Genomic DNA, 27,760 nt, shown 5'->3' with positions numbered 1-27,760 from the left:
TGAAAGCTAGCCCTAGAGACGGGAGGTCCTAGGTTCAAATCTGGCCTCAGACACTCCCCAGCTGTGTGATCCTGGGCAAGTCACTTGACCCCCATTGCCTAGCCCTTACCATTCTTCTGCCTTGGAGCCAATATACAGTATTGACTCCAAGACGGAAGGTAAGGGTTTAAAAAAAAAAGTTTCCTTGTTTCTTGAGATATGATTACAGTATAAAAAGCTAAATGGATAAAACTTTTAAAAATAAGAATAAAAAAGAAAACCTTACTATAGGATGAAATTCTATTGATTGGAAAGCAGGGGACATGGTGAAAGAATAAACTACCATCAAAGACACCACTGAATGGGACAAAGGCCAACAATAGTGACTCTGAACCCCATGAGAAAAATATCATCCTTTTCTATTCACTTATTCCTGAAGAGAAGTAGCAGCAAAATCAACAAGCATTTTTTAAAGCATTTACATGGGGGTCAGCTAGGTGGCTGACAGCAAAAGCCAAAAAGATGGCCCATTCTGCATTTTGGGTCCATGACATCTTGGCCAGGGGTTGGGTACGAGGCATTTTTGTTTCTCTGAAAGAAGGATTTGTTATTGCATTGATAAGAGTTTAAAAGGTTTCAATGTTCTTTTTTTCTTAAAAACAAAACAAAACAAAATAAAAACAAAACACCTTACCTTCTTTCTTAAAATCAATACTAAGTATCAGTTCTGAGGCAGAAGAGCACTAAGGGCTGGGCAACTGGAATTAACTGGCTTGTCCAAGGTCACACAGCTGGCAAGTATCTGAAGTCAAATTTGATCCCAGGACCTTTGGTCTCTAGATCTGGTTTTCTATCCCGTGAACCACTTAGCTGTACCTATTTGTCTTCCCAATGATATTGGTGTCGAATAAAATTTTCTCCTGGTTTTACTCATTTGACTCTGCCTTCCCAGTCAGCAGGTATTTATTAAGCACTCACTATTGTGCCAAGATCTGTCCTACATGCTGAGGATACCAGGAAAGGAAAACAATTCTAGCTCCTGCTCTCAAGGAACTCACCTACAAGAGGCAATGTGCAAACAAGTATCCACAAGATAAATTGGAGATTTATAGAGGGAATTAGAATTAAATAGGGGGTATTAGAATTAAGGGGAATATAGAAAGACTTCTTGTAGGAGCTGAAATTTTAGCCATGAGATAGAAGTGAAAAGAAAAGCACTGGTGAGGAGAACCAATGAAAATGCTGAACGTTGAAAGATGTTAGTAACAGAAAAGAGATCAATGTCACTGGACCAGAAATTACATAGAGGAAGAAAAGGTATTAAAAAAAAAACTGGAAAAGTAGGAAGGACCAGGTTATGAAAGAGTTTTGTGGTGGTTGCTATGTCTTTTATGTCGTGTTTGATTCATCTGGATCTCATGTTGGAGTTTTCTCGGCAAAGATACTGAAGTGGTTTAGCATTTCTTCTCCCAACTCATTTTACACATGAGGGTTAAATGACTTGCTCAAGGTCACAGAGCTAGTAAATGTCTGAGGTCCGATTTGAACTCATGACAATGAGTCTTCCTGATTCCAAACTCAGTGCTCTATCCACTACAACATCTAACTGCCCTGTGAACAGAGGATTTTATATTTGATCATGGAGGTAATATGGATCTCTGGAGTTTATTGAATGGAGGAACAACATTGTCAGACTTATGCTTTGGGAAGATAGATTTGACAAGTGAATGCAGGATGTTTTGAAATGTCTTGAGAAAAGGAGACCACCCAGCAGGCTCTTGCAATAGGCCAGGCATGAGATGATAAGGGCTTACACAAGCCTGGTGGCTGTGTCAGAGGAGAGAAGGGAGTGTGTAGGAAAGATATGATACAAGTTGAAACAATGGGACTTGGCAAGTGGAGGGTGACAGTGAAGAGTCATCGATGACATCTAGTTGGGAGCCTAAGTGACTGGGAGGGTCTCAGGACCCATGAAAGTAATAGGAAAGTTAGAAAGAGGGGGGTTTGGTAGTAGTGGTAAGGGAGCAATGAGTTCTGTCTTTTACATGTTGTATGAAAATTCTCTACTGGATATCCTGATATAAGGGCAGGTGAAGAGAAAAATGGTGAGGCTGGCTTTGAACTTACTAAGGAGAGAAGTATACTGAAGGTCAGCAGGTAACAGCTATCAGAACATCCGTTTCATCATTTCTCCTGGCACAATAATATTGTAGTATATTCCCATATACTAATTTGTTGTTATTCCTTAATATGTAGGCACTCCCTTAGTTTCTATATTTTTGCTACTTCCAGATCAAAAGAGCTGCCATAGTTTTATTTATGTAGGTCCTTTCCCTCTTTATTTGCTCTCTTTGGTATACCTATCTGGCAGTGGTATCAAAGGGCATTTATTTTAGCAATTTGTAGGGCATAGGTCCAAAATGCATTCATAATTCCACCAACACCATGTTAATGTGTCTGTTTTCTACATCCCCTCCAATGCTTGTCCCTTTTAAAATCATCTTTCCATTTCTTTAATTATTAGTGATTTGGAATATTCTTTCATATAGTTGTTTAGACCTTGAATTTCTTCCTTTGAAAATTATCTGTTCATATACTGTAGCATACCAGGCATATTAGCATCTTGAAAGTATGATTGGTGTATTGATATTGTATCTTATGTGTTCATATACCAGACTCATGGTCATGTTACTTATTGATTATTGTATTGCCAAATCTTCAGTCCAAAGGTGAAAAAAGAATTCCTGAGCAGGACATTAGTTGCCACAGGGTCCTAGCTCCCACCTTGTTAGACCACATTCCTTTCCAAGTCACGTGTTTGATTAATCTCCTCCTCTTTTGACTACGTGACTGTCAGTTGAGCCAATGTTAAAGCCTATACCGTGCCACATGTTCATTAGTTGCCTCCCACTCCACATTCCTAAACTCTCCAATAAAAGTTTGAGGGCATGTGTGGAGCATCCTCTAAAATACATCTGAGGAGCTCAGCAACATGTAGCCCATATTTTTAACTCCTTGTCTCTGAGTCTTTATTCCTTTGTCTCTCTCTTTCTCTCCTCTAGCTATATTCCCTCAGTTTCCAATCTCCTTCTCAGGTGTCCACCCACAAGAACTTTAAGATGTAACTACAGGAGGTTACATATACTCTGATCATTTCTCTACTGGAGAATGGTTCTTGTTCTTATGAGTTTAAATCCAGAAATAAATTGCTGTACAGACCAATGTCCTAAGTAGAAACTTATCCCTCTACTCAGGACCTTGAACAATATTTTGTAGAGCCTGCTGTTGTTTTCTTGAAGTGTTTATGGTAAAGCTTTTCTTCTCAAAAAAATAAAATAAAATAAATTTAAATCGGTTCTATATATACATACATACATACATACACACACATACATACATATATATATGTGTGCATATATATATACCTTCAGTCTTAGAATCAATACTAATTATCAGTTCTAAGGCAGAGGAGAGGTACAGGCTAGGCAGTTGGCATTGAGTGACTAGGAGGTGTCTGAGGTCAAATTTAAACCTAGGACCTCTTATCTCCAGGCCTGGCTCTCTATCCAATGAGTCACCTAGCTGTTCCAGCTTATATGTTTTATAAACAAGACTTTTAACAATGAAACTTGCTGCAAAGATTTTTTCTTCCTTTTGTTTCCCTTCTAATCTTAATTTCATTATATCTGTGTAAAAAGTTTTAAATTTTATGTAATAAAATCATTCCTTTTGTCTTTTGTGATTTCTTCTCTTCTTTGTTTGCTCATGAACTTTTCTCCAAGCCACAGATTAGATGTGGCTTGATCTTTTCCATATTTCTCTGATCTGTTTCTGATGTGATATTTTATATCTAGGTCACATACCCCTTTGGAGCTTACCTTTATATTAGGTGCAAGGTGTTGATCTAAATCTAATTTCTTCCATTCTGCTATTCAATTTTCTCTATAGTTTTTGTCAAATAGTGAGTCCTTATGCCAATAGCTGAGGTCTTTGTGTTTATTGAATATTAGATGCATTTGCTTCTGCATATTGTGTACCTATTCTGATCCATTGATGAAGCTCTCTCTTTTTAAGCCAGCACTAAATTGTTTTAATACTTCCTGATTTACTGTAGTATACCTTAATGGCTACCAAGGCTATGCTGCCTTCATTCCCATTTCATTTCATCATTTCTGTGCCTTTGTTTCTCCATATGAACTTCATGAATATCTTTTCTAGTTCTATAAAGTAATCCTTCCCTTGTTTTTTTTTTCAAAATATTATTGAATAAACCAATCAATCTAGGTAGTATTATCATTTTGATTATATTGGCTCACCCTATCTAGGAGTAATTAATATTTTCTAATTATTTACATCTGTTTATTTCCTTAAACAGTTTTCTATAATTGTATTCAGCCAGATCTTGTGTGTACCTGAAAAGTAGACTTCCAAATATTTTATACCTTCTGTAGTCATTCTAAATGGACTTTCTTTTTCTATCTCTTCCTGTTAAGTTTTACTGTATTATTTAGAAATGCTAATGATTTGTGTGAATTTATTTAATATCCTGTAAGTTTGCTATCATTATCATTGCCTTTTTAACTGACTATTTAGGTTTCTTTGTATATAGCATCAGACTAACTGCTATTAAAGCTGAAATCACAGTTTGAAGGGTTGGGGGAAACCCCTTGGACTCCATTGAATTGATCTACTTAAATAATATCTGACCAAGCAATCAGCTAACTTGGAAATCCAACTAAACCATTGGTGTGGCATCAGCCTAGTAAACTCTCCAGGAGTTTCCTATGGTCACCACTTGAATCTTGAGTAGATTAAAATATTCTTTAAAAACATGTTTGAGATGTGAGGAAGATTTCAACCATCTCTTTTTTCTTCTTCCTTCCCCAGGGTACTTGAGATTTGACCCACAGTCCAGTGTTCTCTCTGAAATCATGAAAAAAAAGCAGGAAAGGGGGAGAATTAGTCTAGGAAGGAAGATAGAGGGGCTGTCTCTGATCTTTAGTGTATAAATGATCAGACTAGGCAGTAGGATATATACACACTAAGGCAATGAAACTTGATTTCTAGTTTGCCCTCAGTTCCTATATGACCTTGGGAAAATTGCTCTGCATCTCAGGACTGAGAGTCCCAATATTGAGAAAAGGTATCGGATAATGGTGCTCCTTGTGGTAATAATGCTCATCGCCCTCATCTGGCCCACAGGGTATGCCATGAAGAGTGATGAGATCAGGGCTATTGAGAGCTCAGCCTCCTGTGAAAGAGATTCCATTCCACTAGAGAATATTACTTTTTATTATTTAACTAATTACAGAGTTCATTCTCCTAGGCTGTGTGTCAAGCTTCTATGTACCAACAAGTAATGTCACTTGAAGATTAGAAATTAAAAATAAAGTGGCCATTAAATCATGTTATTAACACTTACACTTTTTTCACAAAGTACTTTGTGATCTTGTTCCTTACCTGTTTGTTGGTTTGGTCTGTTTAAATTAAAGTGATTCGGACTAGTTGAGAGATTAAACACTGGAGAAATTTCAATTCAAAATTATTAGTTCTTGTTACTAAAAGAAAAAAAAATTCATCTGAAGTATTCTAGTACTTTTACCCTTATTTTCTGTCTTAGAACCAATACTAAGCATCAATTCTAAGGAGGAAGAGCAGGAAGACAATTGAGGTTAAGTGACTTGCCCAGGGTCACATAGTTAGGAAGTGTCAGAGGTCAGATATGAACCCAGGACCTCCCAACTCTATCCACTGTGCCACCTAGCTACTCTTATTCTAATTCTTTTCACATCTTCAAAAAAAAGTATCACATTTGAAGAAAAATGATAAATTGTACTAGTCTATTCTTCAACCTCAGCCTAGACTTTTAAAAATGTTTATGATATAAATAACATTCATGATAGGCACCAGTAAACCTATATCAAAGTAGAGACACTATCCATCTCCAATCGCAAGCCCCAAATTTGAACCTTTTACTTTGTGATCAAATTGGAAGAACAAACATATACATTATATACCATGTATCATAATAAAACAAAATCAACTTTGTACTGTATATCTTTTTTAAAGCATTGTTTTCATGATGCCTTTTTTTTTCTTTTACCAGCCATTTCCTGAGAGTTTCTACATTGAACTCTCTCTTGTTCCAAAGGAGAGCAGGGAGGCAAAACAGCTGCATCTCTGTGTATACAATCTGCTCCTTGATTGCCCCACTTTTCTGTGGAGAAGAGGGAAGTGTGTTTCATCACCTATTTTTATATACCATACATTAGAATAAATAAGCAAACAAAAAAATACAATCATTTTGTATGCCCTTCCCAATCTGCCTGTGTGCTGCTTTAAAAAAAAACAAAACAACCCCAAACCCTTACCTTCCATCTTAGAATCAATATTGTGTATTGATTCCAAGGCAGAAGAGTGGTAAGGGCTAGGCAATGGGGGTCAAGTGACTTGCCCAGGGTCACACCCCTTGGAATTGTCTGAGTCCAGATTTCAACCTAGGACCTCCCATCTCTAGGCCTGGCTCTCAATCCACTGACCCACCCAGCTGCTCCCTTCCTATGTACTTGAAAAGCTCCATATTTAAGGCTGGCCTTCCCTCCCCCCCCCCCCAATCAAATCCACAGAATATAGTTAGCATCCATGTGTATCTCATTCTCTCTCCATTGATCTTACTTCGTGCCACTTCATAAAGGTCTTTTGATATATCTTTGCATTCTTCATATATGTCATTTTTTATAGGGTTTCATGAGCCTGTGAAGAGCTTAAGATTTTTGTCAACCGTGGGGATTTTATTGTGGAAATTCCCTTCACCAAGGCATATCCTAGTTTGGCTATTGGCCCAGTAGATAAATTCTGGGGAATTGACGAGACACCATCACACGTGAAAATTCATTCAACCATTTTCCAAACACTGAACACAAATTATCTCTATTTTTTTCTATAAGAGATACAGATAAATGAGGACTTTACAAAAACAAAGCAACTAATTTAGTTCTCCCCCATGAAACAGTGCATGCAGTATATGCTTAAAACCCAGCAGCAGCTCTCTGACAAAGCTGGATCAAGCCCTGTGGTAGCAAACCCTATTGGAGTCTGAGAGCTCTGACTTAGTAATAAATATGCAGACAGAACCAGTTAACTGGCATTCCATTTTGTAGAAGGCTAATGAGCAGGTCTGATGTCACAATTTCATTAGCCACTGTCCACGTGGCCCTCATGCATTTTGTATTGGGCATTTATGTAGTGGTTAAAAATTAAAAACCCGAGCCCAAAGACAGAAAAGCTTACCATTCAGAGGTAGCCTCTGCTAAAGGGCCCTCTCTCCTGTCAATCGCCATTTCCCAGTGTCTCATGATCCCTGTATCAGGGCTATCGCCTAAGGACCTCAGAGGCACTACTAAGTCTACGAACTGAATTTGTGCCATTTCTGATACTCAGGAGAGCCAAGTTCCTGAAAACAGTCCTGCCCTTGGGGGCTGTTCAGCCAATGAGGAGTGGTTTGGATGATGTAATGTTTTCTTCCCTCCTGCATCCTTGGTTAAATAGTAAGAAGGATAGTAAGGGATCTGATTCTCTGCTTTTCCTGAGCAACCCAAGGGTTATGTGACCAGCTCATTAATCCCAGCATTATCCGGACTTAGTAAATGGCAAGGATTTAAAAACCTGAGGCTCAGGCAAAAGCCCCAGCAGACAGATGGACAATGGTCTCCCAGCTGGTGGCTCTCCCTGCCCTTCTGGGGCTTTTCAGCCTACCTGAGTCATGTGAGCATTTCCCTGCCTAGTCTCTGATTTTCCACTGACAGTGGTATGGACCCTCAGCTGAGATTGGGAAGCCTGTGCTGGAGTGGGGAAGGGAATATATGAAAGTAAGGTACATAGAATGCAGGGTAGCCCCCTCCATAAAATCTCTGCTCCTACCAAATCTATGCGTCAGTCAAGGTCCCATCTCTCCACCCTGGTTATAACTCTGCTACTAGCTAAGGGCTACTGCCCCAAAGCACTTTAACATTGAGTGATCTGCTAAAAGGGAGCCAGAGCTTAGTAAGCGCAATGATCAGGTTCAGGCAAGGGGAAAGTCCTAAAAGCTTAAATCCTATTGTACAGAGCCATCGTGAGGTATTCTTTCACCCAAAGCAAAAAACAGCTTGGGGGCGGGGTAATGGCTCAGAAGAGAGACTGAATCCAGAAAAGGGACAGTTGTGCCAAGATTGAGGCCAGCTTACTCCCCACAGAGTACTGTACAGGGCATGGCTGCTTGGGCACCCTGGGGACAGTCATACCATAATGACAGACCTCCAGCAGGGCAGCCCCAGGTTAGGTTGAAAGAACAGGGTCTTCCTCACCTTGTCAGTTCATGAAGGACAGTTTGATGTGGGTCTAGGCATGGTATTCTGCACCACACCCTATGCTCCCACCAAATCTGTGCCCCAGGCAAGGCCGCTGGTCTCCCCACCCCAGTTATAATCTGCTACTGGCTAAGTGCTACTGTTCCAAAGCACTTTGGCATTTAATTGTATGCTGTCTTGTTTTAGTCTCTAAGTGCCTGGTGTGTTAGTGAAAAAGCATCATTGCTGCTCCCTAATGGTTCTTCTGGAAGCCCTTCCCTTTGCCTTCACACTATCCTACAGTATTTTTCCTGTGCCCTCTGGGGTGAGAGGCAGAGTAATAGTGCTAAGGTGCCTTGGAATCAGCCAGGATTGGGTCCAAATCTTGCCTTAGACACTTACTAGCTGCTGACTTTAGGCAATTCATTTAACTCTTGTGTGCCTCAGTTCCCTCAACTGTAAAATGAGAAGACTGGATTCAGAACTCACTAAGTTAGCCTTTCAGGCTCTAAATCTATGATCAAGTCTTTCCCATTAGAATAGAAGTTCATTATGAGTCTACACTGTTTTATTCTTTATGCTTGAAACCCCAGAATCTGGCACATAGTTTCAGTTATTTTATAGTCATGTCCAACTCTTCATGACCACATTTGAGGTTTTCTTGGCACAGACACTGGAGTGGTTGGCCATTTCCTTCTCCAGCTCATTTTACAGATGAAGAAACTGAGATAAATAGGATGAATTGTCCAGGGTCACCCAGCTAAAATACTTGAGTGGCTTGTCATTTCCTTCTCCAGATGAGGAAACGGAGGCAAACAGGGTGAGGTGACTTGCCCAGAGTTATACTACTAGTAAGTATTGGAGACCAGATTTGAACTCAGGTTCTCTTGACTCCAGCCCTAGCTCTCTATCCACTGTACTACCTAGCTGCCCTGGCACATTTTAGACACTTAAATACTTTTCTGACTGATTCCTAAGCTACTATTGTAGGACCAGACTCTTCTGGTTGCTTCACTAGCTACTCCCCTTGTGTTGATCTAATCTCTCTCAAACTGTCACCTTACTACACAAACACAAAACTCTTCCTTCGAATCTAAATCTTTTCCTTCCCATCTACCTACTCACTCTCATCTGCCCACAAGTTATACACTTTCTTACATCCTTATTTTGCACGTAGGAGGCTTTGGAATCACAATCTTACAAAAACCCAGAAATGGAAGGGACCTCAAAACGATCTAGTCTGAATCATAGATGGACAGGAATCCCTTCTACTATATCATTAGTAAGGTATCATCCAGCCTCCCCTTCAATAATAATAGCTAAATGTATCTATAAACATAGATATGTGTGTGTGCACACACATATATATATATGTGTATATATACACACACACATATATATATATATGACTTGCATATATACACATATACACTTATATGTCAAATCTTATTACATTCAGAGATAATCCATTCCCCTCTTGAACAATTCTAGTACCCTGGATCTAGAACTTGGAAGGAATACTGCAGCAACCTAATTAATACAATCCCTTCACTTTAGGGTTGAGAAAAATGGAAGCCCAGGGAAGTGGGATATTTTGTCTAAAGCCACACAGGAAGTAGTGGAACTGTGACTTGGACCCCCAGAGCTCTGATCCCAAATCTGTGTTTTTTCTGTTCCATCAGGCTGTCTTTCCATTTTAGGAAGTTTTTACATATAGTGAGCAGAAATCTGTCCCTCTGTCACTTCCATACACTACTTTTCCTTTAGGGCCAAACAGAATGAATAGGATGCTTTTCCCACATGGCAGCCCTCAGATCTCTAAAGACTGGAGTCTCTAAAGCTTGTCCCCCTAAGTCTTTTCTTCTCCAGCTAAACCTCTCCAAGTCCTTCTGATTCAGGAAGTCAGTCTTATAGCTACAAAAACTCAGTGTTACTCATCAGGGGCTACTGAAGGGATTCACGCTAACGAAATTCAAAGAATACAGATTCACAAACTAAAATCCCATTCTATTTTTACATTTATTTTTCTAATAAATGAAAACCTATTTTCTCCCTTTCCTGTCTTCCTCTCACCTTGATAGAAAAAAAAATAACAGCTCAAAACTCCTACAATAAATACACATAGCCAAGCACTACTAATTCCTGCACTGGCCATATCCTAAAAATATCTCAGTCTAGATCTTGAATCCACAAACACTCTGCCAGTAGATGAAAAGCATGGTTCATTATGGATCTTCATCATGCTTGGTCAACATGTAGATCAGAGTTTTTAAATCTTTCAAAGTTTTGTCTTTAAAAACAAACAAAAGAATCAAAGTGGAAAGAACAGTAAGGGCTAGGAAAGTGCGGTTAAGGGACTTGGTCAGGGTCACATAGCTAGAAGTGTCTGAGGCTAAATTTGAACCCAGGACTTCCTGTTTCTTGGCCTGGCTCTCCATCCATTGAGCCACCCAGCTTCCCCTAAAGTTGTTTGTCTTAACAATGTTGTTACTGTTGAAAATGTATCCTGGTTCTACTTGCCTTCCTCTGAATCCTCTTTATTATTCCACAGAGCACAATGGCATTCCATTCAATTCATGTTATATTCAAATTACATTTGTTTAGTTATTCTCCAAATGATGGGCACCTCCTTACTTAAAATCCTTTGCCACCACACAAAAAGAGAACTGCCATGAATATTGTTGTACATTGGAGTCCTTTCTCCCTGACTTTGGTATGTTTGAGCACATAGACCTAAGCATAGTGATATCACTGAATCAAAGAATCAAAGGGTACAAGATTCCAACCTATTAATTGGGAATAGAGAATGTGCTTGTCAGAGAACTCTAGTCAATTGCATTTTTTTTTCCATTTTCGATGCTTATATCCCTAGCACTTAGCACAGTGCCTGGCACATAGAGATTGCTTAGAACACTCTTTCCCTTATAGGTAGTTCTACTTTAGAAACCAAATCAATTTAACGGATTATATTTTTGTGACGTTTGCTTTCTCTGTGTTCCACAAGGGGTTGAATTTTGATGTGACTGGTGTCAGTATGATTTTTCTTATACTTGATTATCTATCTTTGATTAAAATGAAGCACATATTGCAGGCACATTAATATCCTGTTGGTAAAGCTCTGAATTAATCCTACTGTTCTGGAGAAACCATTTTGAATTATTCAAGAAGAGTCACTGAACTATTAATACCCTAAGGCCGAGCTACTTCAGGACTATGTATATATCTCAAGATGGTCAAAGACAGAAAAAAAGTGATTATTTACAAAACATTCATAATTGTACTTTTCATGATAGCAAGGAACTGGAAATAAAATGGATACCCATCAGTTAGGAATGGCTGAACAAAATGTCATGTGAATATAATGGAATGTTATTAAGCTTTGAGAAATGGCAACTATGAAGAATTCAGAGAACTATCAGAAGTTTTGTGTGAATTGATGCAGAGAGTAAAATAAATAAAACCAGAAGTATATCTATTAGCCACAAAAATATAACCAAATGTAAACAAAAAGACTACTAAAACTAGATAGACTCTGAGTAATTGTAGCTGTCAATCTTTATCCCCGAAAACAAATAATTAAACAGATCTCCCATCATTCCAGAGAGAAATGAAGAACTTACAGGCATATCTTAGAGATCCTGGGAGTTCATTTCCAGACCACCACAATAAAGCAAGTCCCATGGGTTTTTTTGTTTCCCAGTACATATAAAACTTATGTTTTCACTATACTGTAGGCTACTAAATGTACAATAATATTATGTCTAAAAAAACCAGTGTACAAATCTTAATTTAAAAATACTTTATTGCTAAAAATTGCCAACTATGATATGAGCCATCAGCAAGTTGTAGTCCTTTTGCTTGTGGAGGGTCTTGGCTCGGTCTTGATGGCTGCTGACTGGTCAGGGTGGTGGTTGCTGAAGACTAGGGTGGCTGTGGTGATATCTTAAAATGAAGCCACAATGAAGTTTGCCACTTCCTTTCACTTAAGCACTTAGAGGTCATTGCAGAATTTTTAATTGGCCTCATTTCAATATTATTGCATCTCTGGGACTAGGGAGGTCAGAGAATAGGTTGAGAGATGAGGAACAGCCAGTCAGTAGAGCAGTCAGAATGCACACATTTATTGAATAAGTTCATCATCTTATATGGCCATGGTTCGAGGTACCCCTAAATAATTACAATAAAAAACTCAGAGCTCAGATCACTGTAGCACATGTCACAATAATGAAAAGGATGAAATATTTCAAGAATGACCCCCGGGGGGGGGGGAACAGCTGGGTAGCTCAGTGGATTGAGAGCCAGGCCTAGAGATGGGAGGTCCTAGGTTCAAATCTGACCTCAGACACTTCCCAGCTGTGTGACCCTGGGCAAGTCACTTGACTCCCATTGCCTAGCCCTTACCACTCTTCTGCCTTGGAGCCAATACACAGCATTGACTCCAAGACAGAAGGTAAGGGTTTAAAAAAAAAAAAGAATGACCAACACAAAGACCCGATGTGAACCCAGGCTGTTGGAAAAATGGCATGGAGAGTCTTGCTCAGCACAGGGCTGCCTGAGCCATTGTAGATGCTTATTCAATATTTGTTAGTTAGAATGGAATTCCCCTCAAGAAGTCTACTTGCAAATGAGCCCCAAGTGCAGAGCTGGAGACAGTTTAGAGGAAGGAAAGGAAATGTAGGTGGATATTTTTCTTTGGCTCTGGATATAACTAGTCATGTTTCCATTTGCATTTAGGTGCAGCAGGTATATGCCTGGGGAGTGTCTGCTAAGCCCCAGAGAACAAGTCCCAGCAATAATTGAGGGTGCCCCGTGAATGATTGAGCTTTTGAGCACCCTCCCTTAAACCTCAGTGAGGTCTGAATGGAGGGACATCCCTTGGAGAGGTTCCTTTGGTCTTGAAAGCAGCGCTGATGTTGCTCGAGGGGTTGAAAGGACATTATAAGTGAATTGTAAGTGGACTCACATGGATGCTAATAACAAGGAAAGCCCATATTTCCAGACTTGGCCATTTGTAAGACCTTTCCTCACAATAACCCTTGGATCCTCTCAATAATCAACAAGCATTTCTATGAGCCTTTGCCATGGATGTGGTCTGGCAGGCCCGGGGGCTACGTGCTGGGGGTGCAAAGTATCTTTCTGGCTTTGCAAAGCAGTCGGTCCATTTGAGACATAAAGGTAAGGGATAGATCAGACCTATTTGCCCATGCTTAGCAATTGCTCTTATGAAAGTCATGAAAGGCAGGCAGTGTGCCAAACCCTGGAGGTAGAAAGGAAAGGCAAAAATAGCCCCTGCCCTGGAAGAGCTTGTAATTTAATGGCGGAGACAACATGCACATCAACAGAATGATTGTAAAGTAAGCCTAGAGCAGAGGGCACCAGCAGCGGAGGTCGAAGGAAAGCCTTCAGCAGATGAGGGCATTTGAGTTGTCTGAAGGAAGTCAGGGGTTCTAAGAGCTAGAGCTGGAAAGGGAGAGTATTCCAAGCATGCTGGATAACCAATACAAAGGCACTGAGACTGGAAGGAGGGCATCATATAAGAAACAACAGGTAGTCCAGTACAGCCCTCATGGTGAATGCATGGAAGAAAGTAGCACGCTTGGAGATAAGAAGTGGCCAGGTTTTGCCAGACAAGTTGGTTTGATCCCAAAGGTAAGAGGGAGTCACTAGTGTTTTCAGTGTTGGCAGAGGGCAGGTGGTAGTGATTTAAATGGTCAGATTTGAACTCTTATCACTTTGGAGAATGGAGTTGGGGAGAGATTCAAAACAGGGAGACTCATCAGGAAGTTACTTTATTAGTCAAGGCAAAAAGTGATGAAGACCTGAACCATTGTATCACCTAGCAGCTCCTTACAAGAGGACCAACAAGCCAGAAAATAAGCAGACATATTTCTTGCAAACTGACTAAAAACACATTTGTGTAGGGAATTGATCAAGGGGATTCTCCAATCAGCTTTCCCCAATGGAAATAGGCCCTTGTTGGGGACTATTGAGAGCATCACCCTAAAGAAGGTATGGAGGTACTTATTAAGAGGACCAAGAAGGGGGCAGCTGGGTAGCTCAGGAGAGATTGAGAGCCAGGCCTAGAGACTGGAGGTCCTAGGTTCAAATCTGACCTCAGGTACTTCCCAGCTGTGTGACCCTGGGCAAGTCACTTAACCCCCATTGCCTAGCCCTTACCACTCTGCTGCCTTGGAACCAATACATAGTATTGATTCCAAGATGGAAGGTAAGGTTGTTTGGTTGTTTTTAAAGAGGTCTAGGAAGGAAGATCTGGGTTCAAATCTTACCTCAGAACCTTACTGGCTATTTGATCCTCATTGTGAGGCATTCTCATTGGACCTCAATTTCTATCTATAGATAGATATCTATAAATAAATAAATAAATAAAAAACATCTATAAAATGAAGGGAGCTAGACTTGATGTCCTCATAAGGTTCCTTCTGACTCCATATTGGTGATCCTATGAACTCCCTATTCAATCTCTGTGAATAGGATTATCCTCTCTCCTGAACCAAGATGAACTGGCTGGAGCCCATCTTTGTGGGAAGCCCATCCTTCTGTACTGCCTATAAATGAGCCAAAAGACCTTTTTCTGCCTTTTTCTCTGGAGAGGTCAAGAGACAGCAGACAGCAGAAATAGAAGGTGTCATGACTACATTTATTGGAAGATGCTCTCAAAAATCCCAAACAAAGCCTCACCAACCCATAAACTCATCAAATTGATCAGGAGGCTCTCTGACACATAGGGAATACTAGTTTCCAAATAAATATGTAGATGCTATTGTGGTTGATTTTAAAAATCAAATTCACCATTTAAAAAAACCATTTTTTTTTGCTGTCTTAGTAACAACTCTTAAGACAGAGGAGCAAGGGCTAGGCAAATGGGGGTTGAGTGACTTGCCTAGGGTCACACAGAAAGTATCTCAAGTCCTCCTGACTCCAGACCTGGTGCTCTATCCACTGTGTGAACTAGCTACCCCCAAATTCACCATTTTGAAAAACTGGAGGGGGTAGGAGTGTTAAGCTGTGTGGTTGGAGCTTCTCTGAAAACAGACCAGGGTGTTCTCTCTGCTCTTATATTTCAGGCAACCTTGAATGATTCTCTCCCCTACCTCCCTCAATGAAAGTTTGTACTACCCATGCTTTTATGAGAGTATCTTTTCACTCTTTGTAAAGGAAAGAACCAAGCAAAATTGCATTTGTATCATGCTGATCCATGCCAGAGAAATGATGGTTGTCCCATGTCATACATAGTGGGAGAGCAAAGTATCCTTCTGGTTCTTGAAAACAATGATTCCATTTGAAACTTAACCTAAACAATAGATCATATCTATTTTATTTTGCCCAAGGTTGGCAGTCACTCTTATCATATGAAAGCTAGTTCTTAAGACCTTAGAAGAGAACATGCTATAGCAGAAAGCAGTCTAAATGTGGAATAAGAACCCTAGTTCAAATCCCAGTGCTACCACTTGCTACATGTGTGGCCTTGGGAAGGCACCTTCTTATCTAAGCCAAAATCTCTGCATTTATAAAATAAGTGGGTTGGAAGAGATGACCTTTAAGGTCCCTTCCAGCCCTTAATCTTTGATCTCTTAATGGTATTTACACTATAAGGCTTCCTGGGATTTTGTGGATGCATTTATACAATTTATACAGAAAAACTAGTCTAAAATATAGATTACATTTCAGCATAGGACCTGTACTTTAAGCCTTTTATAGCTTGGTAGCAGCTAGAGATCATATTCTCTCTGGCATAACCTTGAGGAACCCAAGATAATCTACTTCACAGAGTTAGGAGTGGACCTTAAGTAATATTAGTCCACCAATGATTTTTAAAAACCCTTATCTTCTGTCTTAGTATCAGTTCTAAGAAGGGCAAGGGCTAGGCAATCAAGATCAAGTGACTTGCCCAGGATCACATAACTAGGAAGTGTCTGAAGCCAGGATATGAACCTAGGTCCTCCTGACTCCACTGTAAGGGTTAAATTTAATGATTGGACAATAATTTTATAAAATTATGTGGTCACCAATATTTATTATATCTTGACTCAGAAATTTATTTACAAATATATACAAAAAGAGAAGAAACAATAAAGAGAAATTTGATGGGATTAGAGAGGTTATCTATCCTATCTTAATCCAGGCAGAGATTAATTACCTCTCAACCAGGAAAGCTGGTATTGAGTAATCATGAGGCCTCCTCCAAAATGGAAGCTAATTTCTCCAGAAACTAGGAAAGGAGTCAGCCTTTAGCTTCCACTTTACATGAAGTAGTCCAAGAGTCAGAGTCCAAAGTGAAGCCAAGCTCTAAGCCCACGATCCAAGCCACAGTCTGTAGTGAAGCTTCCTCCAGTCAGGAGACTATCTCCACAAGATTGATTCAAGCTGAAGGGCTGATGGCTTTTATGGTGCTAACACTGCCAAAAGGGCAGTGTTTGTGGGAACCAGTTCTCACCTTCTGGAAGGGTGAACTCTTATCAAAGGCCTCTGAAGGTGTCAACTCTGATCATAGGATTCACAAGTTTCTGGAGTTATCACCCATTGTAATAAGTGACTTGCTTTTATTGTATAACAGTTAAAATTTAGGGAAACTGAGGCAGGGTAGAAATTAGTTTCTCTCTGCAAGGAAAAATTTTAACTGTTATAATTGGTTCAATCCAAGAGCAGACAAAGGAGAGTTAATCCTGTCTTCAGTCTAGTGAGGTACTAATTAAGGGTATTTAAGTTATTGTTAACCAAAGTGTTAATTCAAAATAGTCAAAGGGAATAAAAGATTCCCTTTCACAAGTGTAAACTCAGAGAGAGAGAAGAATTCCCTTTTATACCACCTAGCTGCCTCCATTTATGATTTTTAAGATGAGGAAAAGAGAATGGAAAGTGATAAAAAGGAAGATCAGAGGCAAGAAAGAGGGAGGGAAAGAGGCATAAGCTTCAGAGGCAGCATAGAGTAACAATTAAAATTCTAGACTTGATAGTAAGGACTACCTGGATCAAAGATGACCTTGACCCTAGGTACCCTGATCCAGATAGCTACTAATTCTGTGACCCTGGAGAAAGTTACCCAATTGTTCCATAGCTCACTTTCCTCATATGCAAAACTGGGGGAGACTTGGACTCGATAGGTGACCTTTAAAGGTCTTTTCTATTACAAATCTATGATCCTATGCATAATATTTGGGGGAGAATATATGAATTCTCATCTTTACACAAGACATTTGTCATATCACATTAGGGAGAGGTGGTATAGTGAAGTACATTCAGGGCTTATCTCAGGACTAGAAACTACCACTTTCTGCTTATCTCTTATCCATAAAGTTTATGTGGCCTTGGACCTAGGGAGCTGGGTAGTATAGAGGAGAGAGAACTAGGCCTGAAGTCAGAAAAGGCCAGCCTCAGAAAAGCTATTTAACCCTGTTTGCCTTGATTTCCTCATCTACAAAATAATCGATGGAAGGAAATGGCAAACTATTCCAGTATCCTTGCCAAGAAAACCCCAAAAGGGGTTGCAATGAGTCAGACATGACTGAAAGGACTGAACAATGACCTTGGAGAAGTCATTTAACTTTTCTTGACCCTAGAATTGTAAAGAAAGTTCTAGTCTTCATCAGTGGAGAAAGTTTTCTAATCGAAATTTCTGATAGCAATAAAATCACAGCAATAAAATCACAATGAATCCCTCTTTATGTAGTAATACAGTATCTAGTTTCTTCTATGTGAACATAATTAAGGGTCCAGATGAAATGATCTTACTTGGAAGTTTTGTTTTGTGTGTATTTTTTTTTTTTGCTTTGGTGTGGTGCTTTGAACATAGCAGCTTCAGGAGGAGCATTTAGGGGCATATTAGCTTGACAAATCAAGTCAGCAGGTAAATTCCTCTGTTGTCATCCTGCTAAGCATCCCTTCAGGAGAAAAGCTCTCCTTCTTTAGAAGAGTAGGTTCTCCAGCTGGTTCACTTTGGCGTATGAGAGCCTATACATTTAAGCATAGCCATTGTTAAAAATTGAATTAAATAAAGGTGACAAATACCCCAAACTCGTCATACCCCAGTTATTTAATTACATTTTACTCTTATCTGTGCTCTTGAGAATATTTATGACTGTCGTATGAGGATGGCAGAAATACTATATACAATGTACTTCTGTCTGTCTCACCCCAACTCCATGTTCAATGACTTCATGTTGGTAGCTTAAAATCGGTCAGGGCAGAAGAATTTATACCAGTAATGTGGATTAAACCTAAATGTGCGTCATGCCTAGAGCATGGTAGCAACATTGGGAACAGCACCCAAAAGATGTGGGAATATCCTCCCTGAATACAGGAGAGAAGTTGCTCAGCTCATTGACAGAAAAGTGAAGCTCCAACACACATTCTTGCTGAGTCACATTCGTCTTGCTTGTTAACATAAAGAAAAACATTGACCAACATTCATGTTGGAACTGTACTCATTCTTCAAAAATATAAGCAACTTTTTTTGCTGAATGGGAAAGTAATCGAGTTAGTAGTAATTGTAAAAATCCATTTATTCCTAGTCTGATTTTGTAACACAATTATTGATAGGATTATTCAAAGTGATATGGGTTTTTGTGAGAAACAGCGAGTTACATGGAAGTTATAGGCATAAAAGAAGACATGGTAAATATATTCATTTAACATTTTTAAATTTAGGTGATACAGTGGATAGAGAACTGGCTCCTCTCACTGAGTTCAAATCTGATCTCAGACAATTAGTAACTGTATGATCCTAGGCAAGTCACTTAGTCCTTTTGGCCTCTGTTCTTCGTCTGTAAAATGAGCTGGAGAAGGAAATAGCAAACCACTAGTATCTTTGCCAATAAAATTCCAAATGGAATCATAAAGAATCAGACACAACTGAAAAATTACTGAACAACTATAAAGAAGTTAATAACATAAATTTTAATTTGACATTCAATAATATCATGAATTTTATGAAGGTAACACAAAATTATTTTTCAAGTTTTGTTACTAAATGCCAATGCAGAGTGATCTATTAAGTTTTTTTTTTTATTTTAAGGTAGAAACAAAGAAAATAATGATAAGAATGAAAACCATTTTCATGAATCAAGGTTAATGGAACCAAATTTTGAATCTGTTGAACAATCAATCACTGATTCATCAAAGCAAAAGAATGGATTCCCTTGTACTTCCAGATTTTTTAAATGAAAAGCAAACATTTACATATACAGAACAGTACCATGCTTTGAAACAAAAGAAGGTAAATTAGGATGTAAGGACTATTTAATGGTTCAGCATTTAGAAAAAGCAGTAGAAAATCATGTATATGCGTTATGGAGTACATATTTAATAACCCCAAATGGCATTAATGAAATAAGTTATTATGCAAATTTCCCTTCAAAAATAAATTTAGGAAACAATGTTTCTAAAGTTCATTCTAAAATTCAAGACTTATTTTTTAAAAGCCAACTACTGATTTCATTTCCAATTTAGTGCATAAACTAAGCAATAAGAATATTTCTTCTAGCATAAGATTTCAATACTCTTTATAATTTTGTAAATGGTTTATCTGATGTTGAGAGAGCAATTGCATTACAAATGAAAAATGGAGTAGATAGGGATGCTTATTTACATATATAAGACAGTGCAACAAAAAGCAGAACACTAATATATAAATATTTCAGATTATAAAAAAGATGACAAAAATCTGTATCATAATTGATGAGGCATCTACTATTTTGAAGAAAAACACCAGAGTGATTTATCTACAGTGTTCAGTCCAACTCCTGCACTGCTAATGTTATTTGTTGCTTTAAAAGAATTAGTGTCAATTACAGAAAAGTGTATTTTAATACTATTATTCACTTTTAAATTATTGAAGCACATTTAATTGCATTTTGTTTTAATGGTACTAATATAATGATGGGATGAAAGTTTAGAGCAGCAGCCCACACAGTTTTTAGAAAATTTTCCAGGGCAGCAAGCTGACTCAGGAGATAAAGAGTCAGGCCCAACAATGGGAGATTCTGGGTTCAAATATGACCTCAGACACATCCTAGCTTGTGTGAACCTGGGCAAGTCATTTAACCCAATTGCCTAGCCCTTACCATTCTTCTGACTTAGAACTGATACTTAATATCAATTCTGATATAGAAGGTAAAGGTTTTTAAAAAGAATTTCCTAAAATCATCTGGCAGTTTAAGTCATTGATTGCAGTTATCATTTGACAATTAAATATTTGAACTAAAACAACTTGTTCATTTAAAAATGTTTCTTGAGGACATGTATAACCAATCTAGTAAAACTCAAACTAAGCTGGAAGCTAAAATTAAAGAATCTGAAATTGAAGTGGTAAGAACTGGTTGAATACTGGGACCAATCTGGGCAGCATGTAGTTTAAGAACACCTACATGCATATGCTTCAGTGGAGATATACACATTTTTTTCATTCTTCTTATTCTGGTTTGCCAAAAGGAGTAGCTACCATTAATTTCTTGCAAGACCTTGCTTTAATGATTGGCACTTTTGAAGAATTCTTATCACTTCAAACTGCCTTGCAGTTAAGATAACTAACATTCAGAAAGTATAAAAATTACTCAAGAAGCTTTGAAAATTTTAAAGATTGGTTCTAGAAGGAATGACTCTCAAGTTGAAGATTTGAATTTCAGATAAATTTAAAAGTATTCCATTTAACAAAAATGAATATTGTTAGAAAATATAATTCAACATATGACCTTATGTCTTATTTGACAGAAACAGTGGTGAAAGCATTTTTAATGATTTTGATTTTTTTAGAACTTTCTTCTTGGCCTGATAAAGAACTAACTTCACACAGATATCTGGAGAAAGAAAATTATATCATTTGACTGAAATTTTATTAAAAAAAATTTTTTTAAACCCTTACCTTCCTGCTTGGAATCAGTACTGTGTATTGGTTCCAACACAGAAGAGTGGTAAGGACTAGGCAATGGGGGTTTAGTGACTTGCTCAGGGTCACACAGCTGGGAAGTGTCTGAAGCCAGATTTGAACCAAGGACCTTGCTCTCAATCCACTGAGCCACCTAGCTGCCCCCTTGACTGAAATTCTAAAACATGAAATTCACTTGAATTTTATTAGGATTGACTAGACAATTATGTAGACCAAACAAATTTCCAAATTCTGAAACTCTACAAAATTCTAAAAAAGATAGTTAGCCTTAGTGCAAATAGGTTTGCTGAAGGGAAAAGAAGTTTCAACTCAATGAATATAATTTATATGTGAGTAAGAAAGAATTTAACAGTAGAGCACAGTGAATTTTCAAGATTAAAATTTATTTTTTTCGATTACGTGTAGAAACAATTTTGAAAATGATTTTCTGACATTTTGTGATTCATATTCTTTCCCTCCATGCTTCCTCCCACCACAGGCCATAAATAGTCTGATATATGTTATATCATTGCTTTCATGCAATATACATTTCCATATTCCCCACATTGTGACTAAAGACATGTATCACATGTACAATAAAAAACTCATGAAAGAAAAAGAACTAAGGATCTCATGCTTTGATATGCAATCAGACTCCAACTTAGTTCCTTCTCTGCTCTGAAAAGCATTTTTCGTAATGAGTTTCTTGGGGTTATCCTAGATCCTTGTTTTGCTGATAAAAATGTAGTCCTTCACAGTTGATCATTATGCCGTATTTCTATTATTGTAAACACTGTTCCTGGTTCTACTCACTCCACTTTGCATTTGTTCATTTAAGTCTTTCCAGGTGTTTCTGAACTCATCCTTGTCATTTCTTGGGGTACAATAGTTTTCTATTACAATCACATACCACACCTTGTTCAGTCATTTCTCAATTGATGGACAGCCCTTCAGTTTCCAATCTTTTAACACTACAAAAAGAGCTGCTAAAAATATTTTTGTGCAAGTAGATCCTATTCCCTTATTTTTTATCTTATGGCCCTTTAGGCGTGCTCCAGATTGCTCTCCAGAATAGTTGTATCAGTGCACAGTTCCATCAACAACATATTAGTATTCAAGTTTTCTCACATCCCATCCAACATTTATGGTTTTCCTTTTTGGCCATATTAGCCGCTTCAATAGGTGTGAGGTAGTATCTTGGAGTTGCTTTAATTTGCATTTCTCTAATCAATAGTGACTTGGAGCATTTCCTCATGTGACTCTTGATAGTTTTAATTTCTTCTTCTGAGAACTGCCTGTTCATATTCTTTGACCATTTATCAACTGGAGGATTCTTTGTATTCTTATAAATTTGGCTCAGTTCTCTCGGTTATATTTGTGAAAATAGCCATTATATGGATTTTACAATAAGAACGATTGCAGATTTTATTATTATTTGTAAATTGTGTGCTATACCTTCTTCATATCACTAAAATTTTAGATAAGCTCATGTGTATATATGCATAATTTTTTTCTCAGAAAGCTGGCTGCTAAACATTTATCTGCAGAACACTACAGTTCCCCCATCAGTGTCCAGGCAAACATTAAATTGCGTTATGGAGCAATTCAATCCATGTCAAAATGGCCCTCCTCTGGCTCTGTATTGGGGGAAAAGAACAATCTAGAGGGACTTGTGACCTAAAAAAAAATGAACTGGCTTGCTTAGTTAAGGAAAGTGACTTTCTCAGGAGCCTTCAATTAGTTGTGAAACTTATATTGAGCCTGGTGCAAAGACTCTGTTTTACAAGCATTTATTTATTAAGTACCAGACACAGGTGTCTGCCTTCAGTGAGTTTCCATTTGTTATTCAAACTTACACAGTCTTCTAGAAGGAAATTGGATGTACAAAGATAACATAAAATTCTATCATGTGGATACAAAATAATTTCCACAAGAAGGAAATAGTAACAACTAAAGACAGATGGCAGGAATCAGGAAAGACCTCTCCTAGGAGATGGCCCCTGAGCAGAGCCTTTAATGGAGTTAGCAACCCTAAGAAAGAGATGAGAAGGGAGAGCATTCTAAGCACAGGGGTAGCCTGTACAGAGATAAAGAAGTCAGAGACAGAACATGGGAGGATGGGATGGGAGGGTGGGATGGGAGACAGCAAGTCCATCTGGGGGGAATGTAGACTGTGAAGAAGAAGCAATGGGGAATAAGAGAGGAAAGAGGGTCCTGGGCTTTAGGAGTACCACTTTGGAAATCATGGGAGGATGAATTGGCAAGGTGATACATACCCAAATCTAGTGGGGCCAAGATGCAGGGGCAGACAGGAGACCCAACCTAGAGCTACCTCCTCTTTCTGCTTTAACCTGTCATATCACAAGTCTAGCTCCTTGAAAATCTGCCAGTCTACTAGCAGGATCATAACACTTAGAACTGGGGAAAGGCCTCCTCATTTTACAGATAAGGAAATGGAGGCACAGAGAGGTATACTAACCCAAGGTCTCACAGGTAGTTGGTGTCAGTCAGGATTCTAACTCAGGTCTTTTGACTCTAAATCTGGTACTCTTTTCCTGATTTCTTCTTCCCCATTCCCCCCTAAGTCTCTCATTTTGTGTAGATGCATTGATTATTGCTGCTTGAATGGGTCTTAGAGATCATCTAGTCTAATGTCCTCATTTTAAAGAGAGGAAATCTGACAAATGAATTGTCTTGCCTAAGGTCATAGAGCAGGTTAGTAATGAAACCCGTTCTAGAACACCCCTGACGCCTAGATCAGGGTTCCTCACCTTTACGATAGAGAACTGAGAAGATGAGGGAAGGGGCAGGAACAAACATTTACTAAACAACTATTGTGTGCCAGACACTATATATATTTGTGTATTTATTTATTTATTTAATGTCAAGGCTTAACAAATAGTATCTCATTGGATCCTCACAACAATCCCGGGAGGTAGCTGCCATTATTATCTGAGGCAGACATGGTTAAGTGGCTTGCCCAAGGCAACACAGTAAGTGCCTGAGGCCACATTTGAACTCAGGTCTTCTTGATGCCAGGTCCAGTGTGCCACCTAGTAACAGAGGACAGGACCAGAGTCTTCCCTCTGCTCAGCAGAATAGCTGACGACCTTCAGTTCCTCAAATGACCTCTCTGCTATCTTTCTTCTTGGCTCTCAAACTCAGATCAATTTCCTCATTTTTTTCCATGGGCTATTTTCTTTTCTGCCTGAAAGTCAGAGTCGGTGATCTAATAGGGCTTTGTTAGCTCACCTTCCATGATGAGGTAAAATGAACAAATTAGGTTTCTTCCTCTGTAAGGGAGAAGGGACAGAAAAGAAAAGGAGGGAGGGGAAGGGGGCAGGAAGGAGCAGAGGACCAGGAAAGGGGGCAGGGGGGGAGAGTGAAGTAGATACAGAGAAGGTAGCCCATGGGTCCATAATATACTTCAGGGGAAATCACCCCTACACTATGGTCTGTCCTGAAGATGCCCACCCCTGAGCTGTTTTCCCCAGGGACTGAGCTCACTTGAGAAGGATTGTGTCTGAAGGCTCAGAGGTTGAATCAGCACAATATGTGTCATCATCATGGCTCAAATCTCCTCCTAAAGGCACTTCTTCCTGGTTCTGACCATGCTTGTGGCTAATATTATCCCTCTCCTTGGGCACACCATGACTCTCTCCAACATATTCCCCAATAAAAGATGGTCAGGGTCTCTCCAGGTGCTCTTAGTGAAAAGGATTTGCCTAGAACTAAGCACAGAATTATACTAGATGGCACATTCTCAAATCCAAGCCACTTGTTTCACAGATGGGGAAACTGAGGTAAACCGGAAGCAAAGTGACTTGCCCAAGGACACACAACTACTAAGTAGCTGAAGCAAGATTTAAACTCAGAATTCATAATGCCACTTTCAGCACTCTATCCACCATATGATCTAGATCATCCTTCTTACATGTTGGCTCCACAGGATCATATTGTTTCCATGCTGTCAGTTCAAACTAATGACCATTCTGTCATTTATAAGGTAGGGTCTCCCTATCTATCTGTGAGGCAGGCAGGAGGCTAGGCCTGGAGTAGGAAAGACTCCTCTTCCTGAGTTCAAATCTGGCCTCAGACAATTACAATGTTTGTGACCCTGGGAAAGTCATTTAACCCTGTTGGCCTCAGTTTTCTCATCTGTAAAATGGTCTGGAAAAAGCAATGACAAACCATTTGAGTATCTTGCCTCCCCCCCCCAAAAAAAATTACAACAAAACACTAAATGGGATTATGAAGCCAATCATGACTGAAACAACTGAACAACATCTACCTGTGATACAATATGGACATGGGTTGATTAGTTGCTCCTATAGTAAAAGGATTTCTGATGTAAAGAGTATAAAAATATAAGCCAAATTTTTCAGTCCCTGGTTCAGCATAATTCATAAGTTATAAGATTCAAGGATCAAGTGATAGTAAAGGTCCCAACTAATCAGGAGCCTGTTAGATCCAGAAAGTACTGAGTCCAGAGTGTTGAGTGCTGATTGTGAAATTTTTGATGTGGGCTTTTATGCCTCAGAAATTAACAAATGCTGTGAATTAGGACTTGATTCATTGTTTGGTCAATTATCTAGGCTTAAGAAACATAGGGAGGGGTGGCTAGGTGGCTGAATGGATACAGAGGCATGGAAGTGAAAGGTCCTAGGTTTGATTTTTGACCCCAGACACTTTCTGGCTGTGTGACCCTGGGCAAATCACTTAACTTCAGTTGCTTAGCCCTTACCACTCTTCTGTCTTGGAAAAAAAAGAAAGGAAAGGAAAGAGAAAGAGAGAGACAGAGACTGAGACAGAGAGAGAGAGAGAGAGAGAGAGAGAGAGAGAGAGAGAGAGGAAGGGAGGAAGGGAAAAAGGAAAGAAAGAAAAGAAAGAAAGAAAGAGAGAAAGAAAGAAAGAGAGAGAGAGAGAAAGAAAGAAAGAAAGAAAGAAAGAAAGAAAGAAAGAAAGAAAGAAAGAAAGAAAGAAAGAAAGAAAGAAAGAAAGAAAGAAAGAAAGAAAGAAAGAAAGAAAGAAAGAAAGAAAGAAAGAAAGAAAGAAAGAAGAAAGAAAGAAGAAAGGAAGGAAGGAAGGAAGGAAGGAAGGAAGGAAGGAAGGAAGGAAGGAAGGAAGGAAGGAAGGAAGGAAGGAAGGAAGGAAGGAAGGAAGGAAGGAAGGAAGGAAGGAAGGAAGAAAGGAAGAAAGGAAGAAAGGAAGAAAGGAAGAAAGGAAGAAAGAGAAGAAAGAAACATAGTTATAGGGAAATGTTAATAAGTTAGATTAAACTTGAAGTATTTTATGTGTACTTTTTTTTTCTTTCAGAAAACTGGTTGTTAAACATTTACTGAAGGGAATACAGAGCGAGTTTAAATAGTTACTAAATGGTGAGTAGTCCAAATTGAGTTTCTCTACCTCCTGCTTGTTGATAAGACTCATCTCTATCAAACATCTCTACAGCTAAGGATATATAATCTGGGCAGACCTGATCCACTGGTTCTAGAAAAGGCATATCTACTCAGTACCCGTTCCCTTGCTATCAGATCCTACTTCTATGAAAAGAGCAGAGGCTGCTGGGGTGTTCAGGGTTCTTCCTGTAAATTCCATTCCCATGTTGTCATGGAGGACAACTGCTAGATCTCTGAGATGTTGTTCTTCAGTCATTTCAATCATGTGTGACTATGACTCCATCTGGGATTTTCTTGGCAAAGATAATAGAGTAGTTTGCCATCTCCTCCTCCAACCCATTTTACAGATGAGAACCTGAGGTGAATAGAGTTAAGTGACTTGCCCAGGGTCACACAGCTAATAAGGGTCTGAGGCTGGATTTGAACTCAAAAAGATGAATCTTCCTGATTCCAGGTCTGGGGCACTGTCATCCAATAGTCCTTACTTTTTTAAACCCTTACTTTCTGTCTTGGAATCAATACTGTGTATTGGTTCCAAGGCAGAAGAGCAGTAAGGGCTGGGCAATGGGGGTTAAGTGACTTGCCCAAGGTCACACAGCTGGGAAGTGTCTGAGGTCAAATTTGAACCTAGGACCTCCTGTCTCTAAGTCTGACTCTCAATCCACTGAGGTACCCAGCTGCCCCCTCCAACATTCCTTATCTCTGAGATATCAGAGGTCAAACCTACAGCTAATGTGTTGTACATTCTCAACTTGGAATGAGCATGGCCCTGGGGCTGAGGGTTGTTATTGCAAACAAATGCTACCATGAGCATCCCTCCTTTTCTGCATGTACCCAAAGAGTTATGAATTCAATCTTGAGTTTGAACTCAGCCTTAGTTTTCCTTCTCTATTGCAGCAAGACCAAATACCACTAGACCAAAAAAGTTTTGTCTCTCAATATAAATATTACCTGGGTCTGATGAGATGCAAAGGGACAGGGTTACATCTTAAAAGCCAAATCACATTGACCAAGGAAAGGCAAGTTTCCCCCTCTGTCTTTGGAAAACACTCAGCAGCACTGTGTAGTAGGTTCTGACAGAAGTCAGAGCCTCACCTATGGGAGGAGTTGTTTTGGCCCCAGTTACTTGAACTTCTTTTTTTAATTTATTTTTTATTTTTTAAACCCTTCCATCT

The 27,760-nt window shown here is 39.0% G+C and overlaps 1 long non-coding RNA gene across 1 annotated transcript in view; it reads left to right on the top strand.

Moving 5' to 3' along the window:
• LOC130455068 (uncharacterized) overlaps nt 1-27,760 on the top strand; it is a 63,674-nt gene that overhangs the window by 23,006 nt on the left and 12,908 nt on the right. Inside the window, exon 2 of the long non-coding RNA XR_008912900.1 lies at nt 26,503-26,564. This is a non-coding gene — a long non-coding RNA (uncharacterized LOC130455068). The remainder of the gene's footprint in view (nt 1-26,502; nt 26,565-27,760) is intronic.

The sequence above is a fragment of the Monodelphis domestica genome, chromosome 6 (assembly GCF_027887165.1).
Source record: "Monodelphis domestica isolate mMonDom1 chromosome 6, mMonDom1.pri, whole genome shotgun sequence".
NCBI lineage: Eukaryota > Metazoa > Chordata > Mammalia > Didelphimorphia > Didelphidae > Monodelphis > Monodelphis domestica.
Note: the sequence above shows the minus strand (reverse complement) of the source record. Positions and strands in the feature narration are given on the sequence as shown.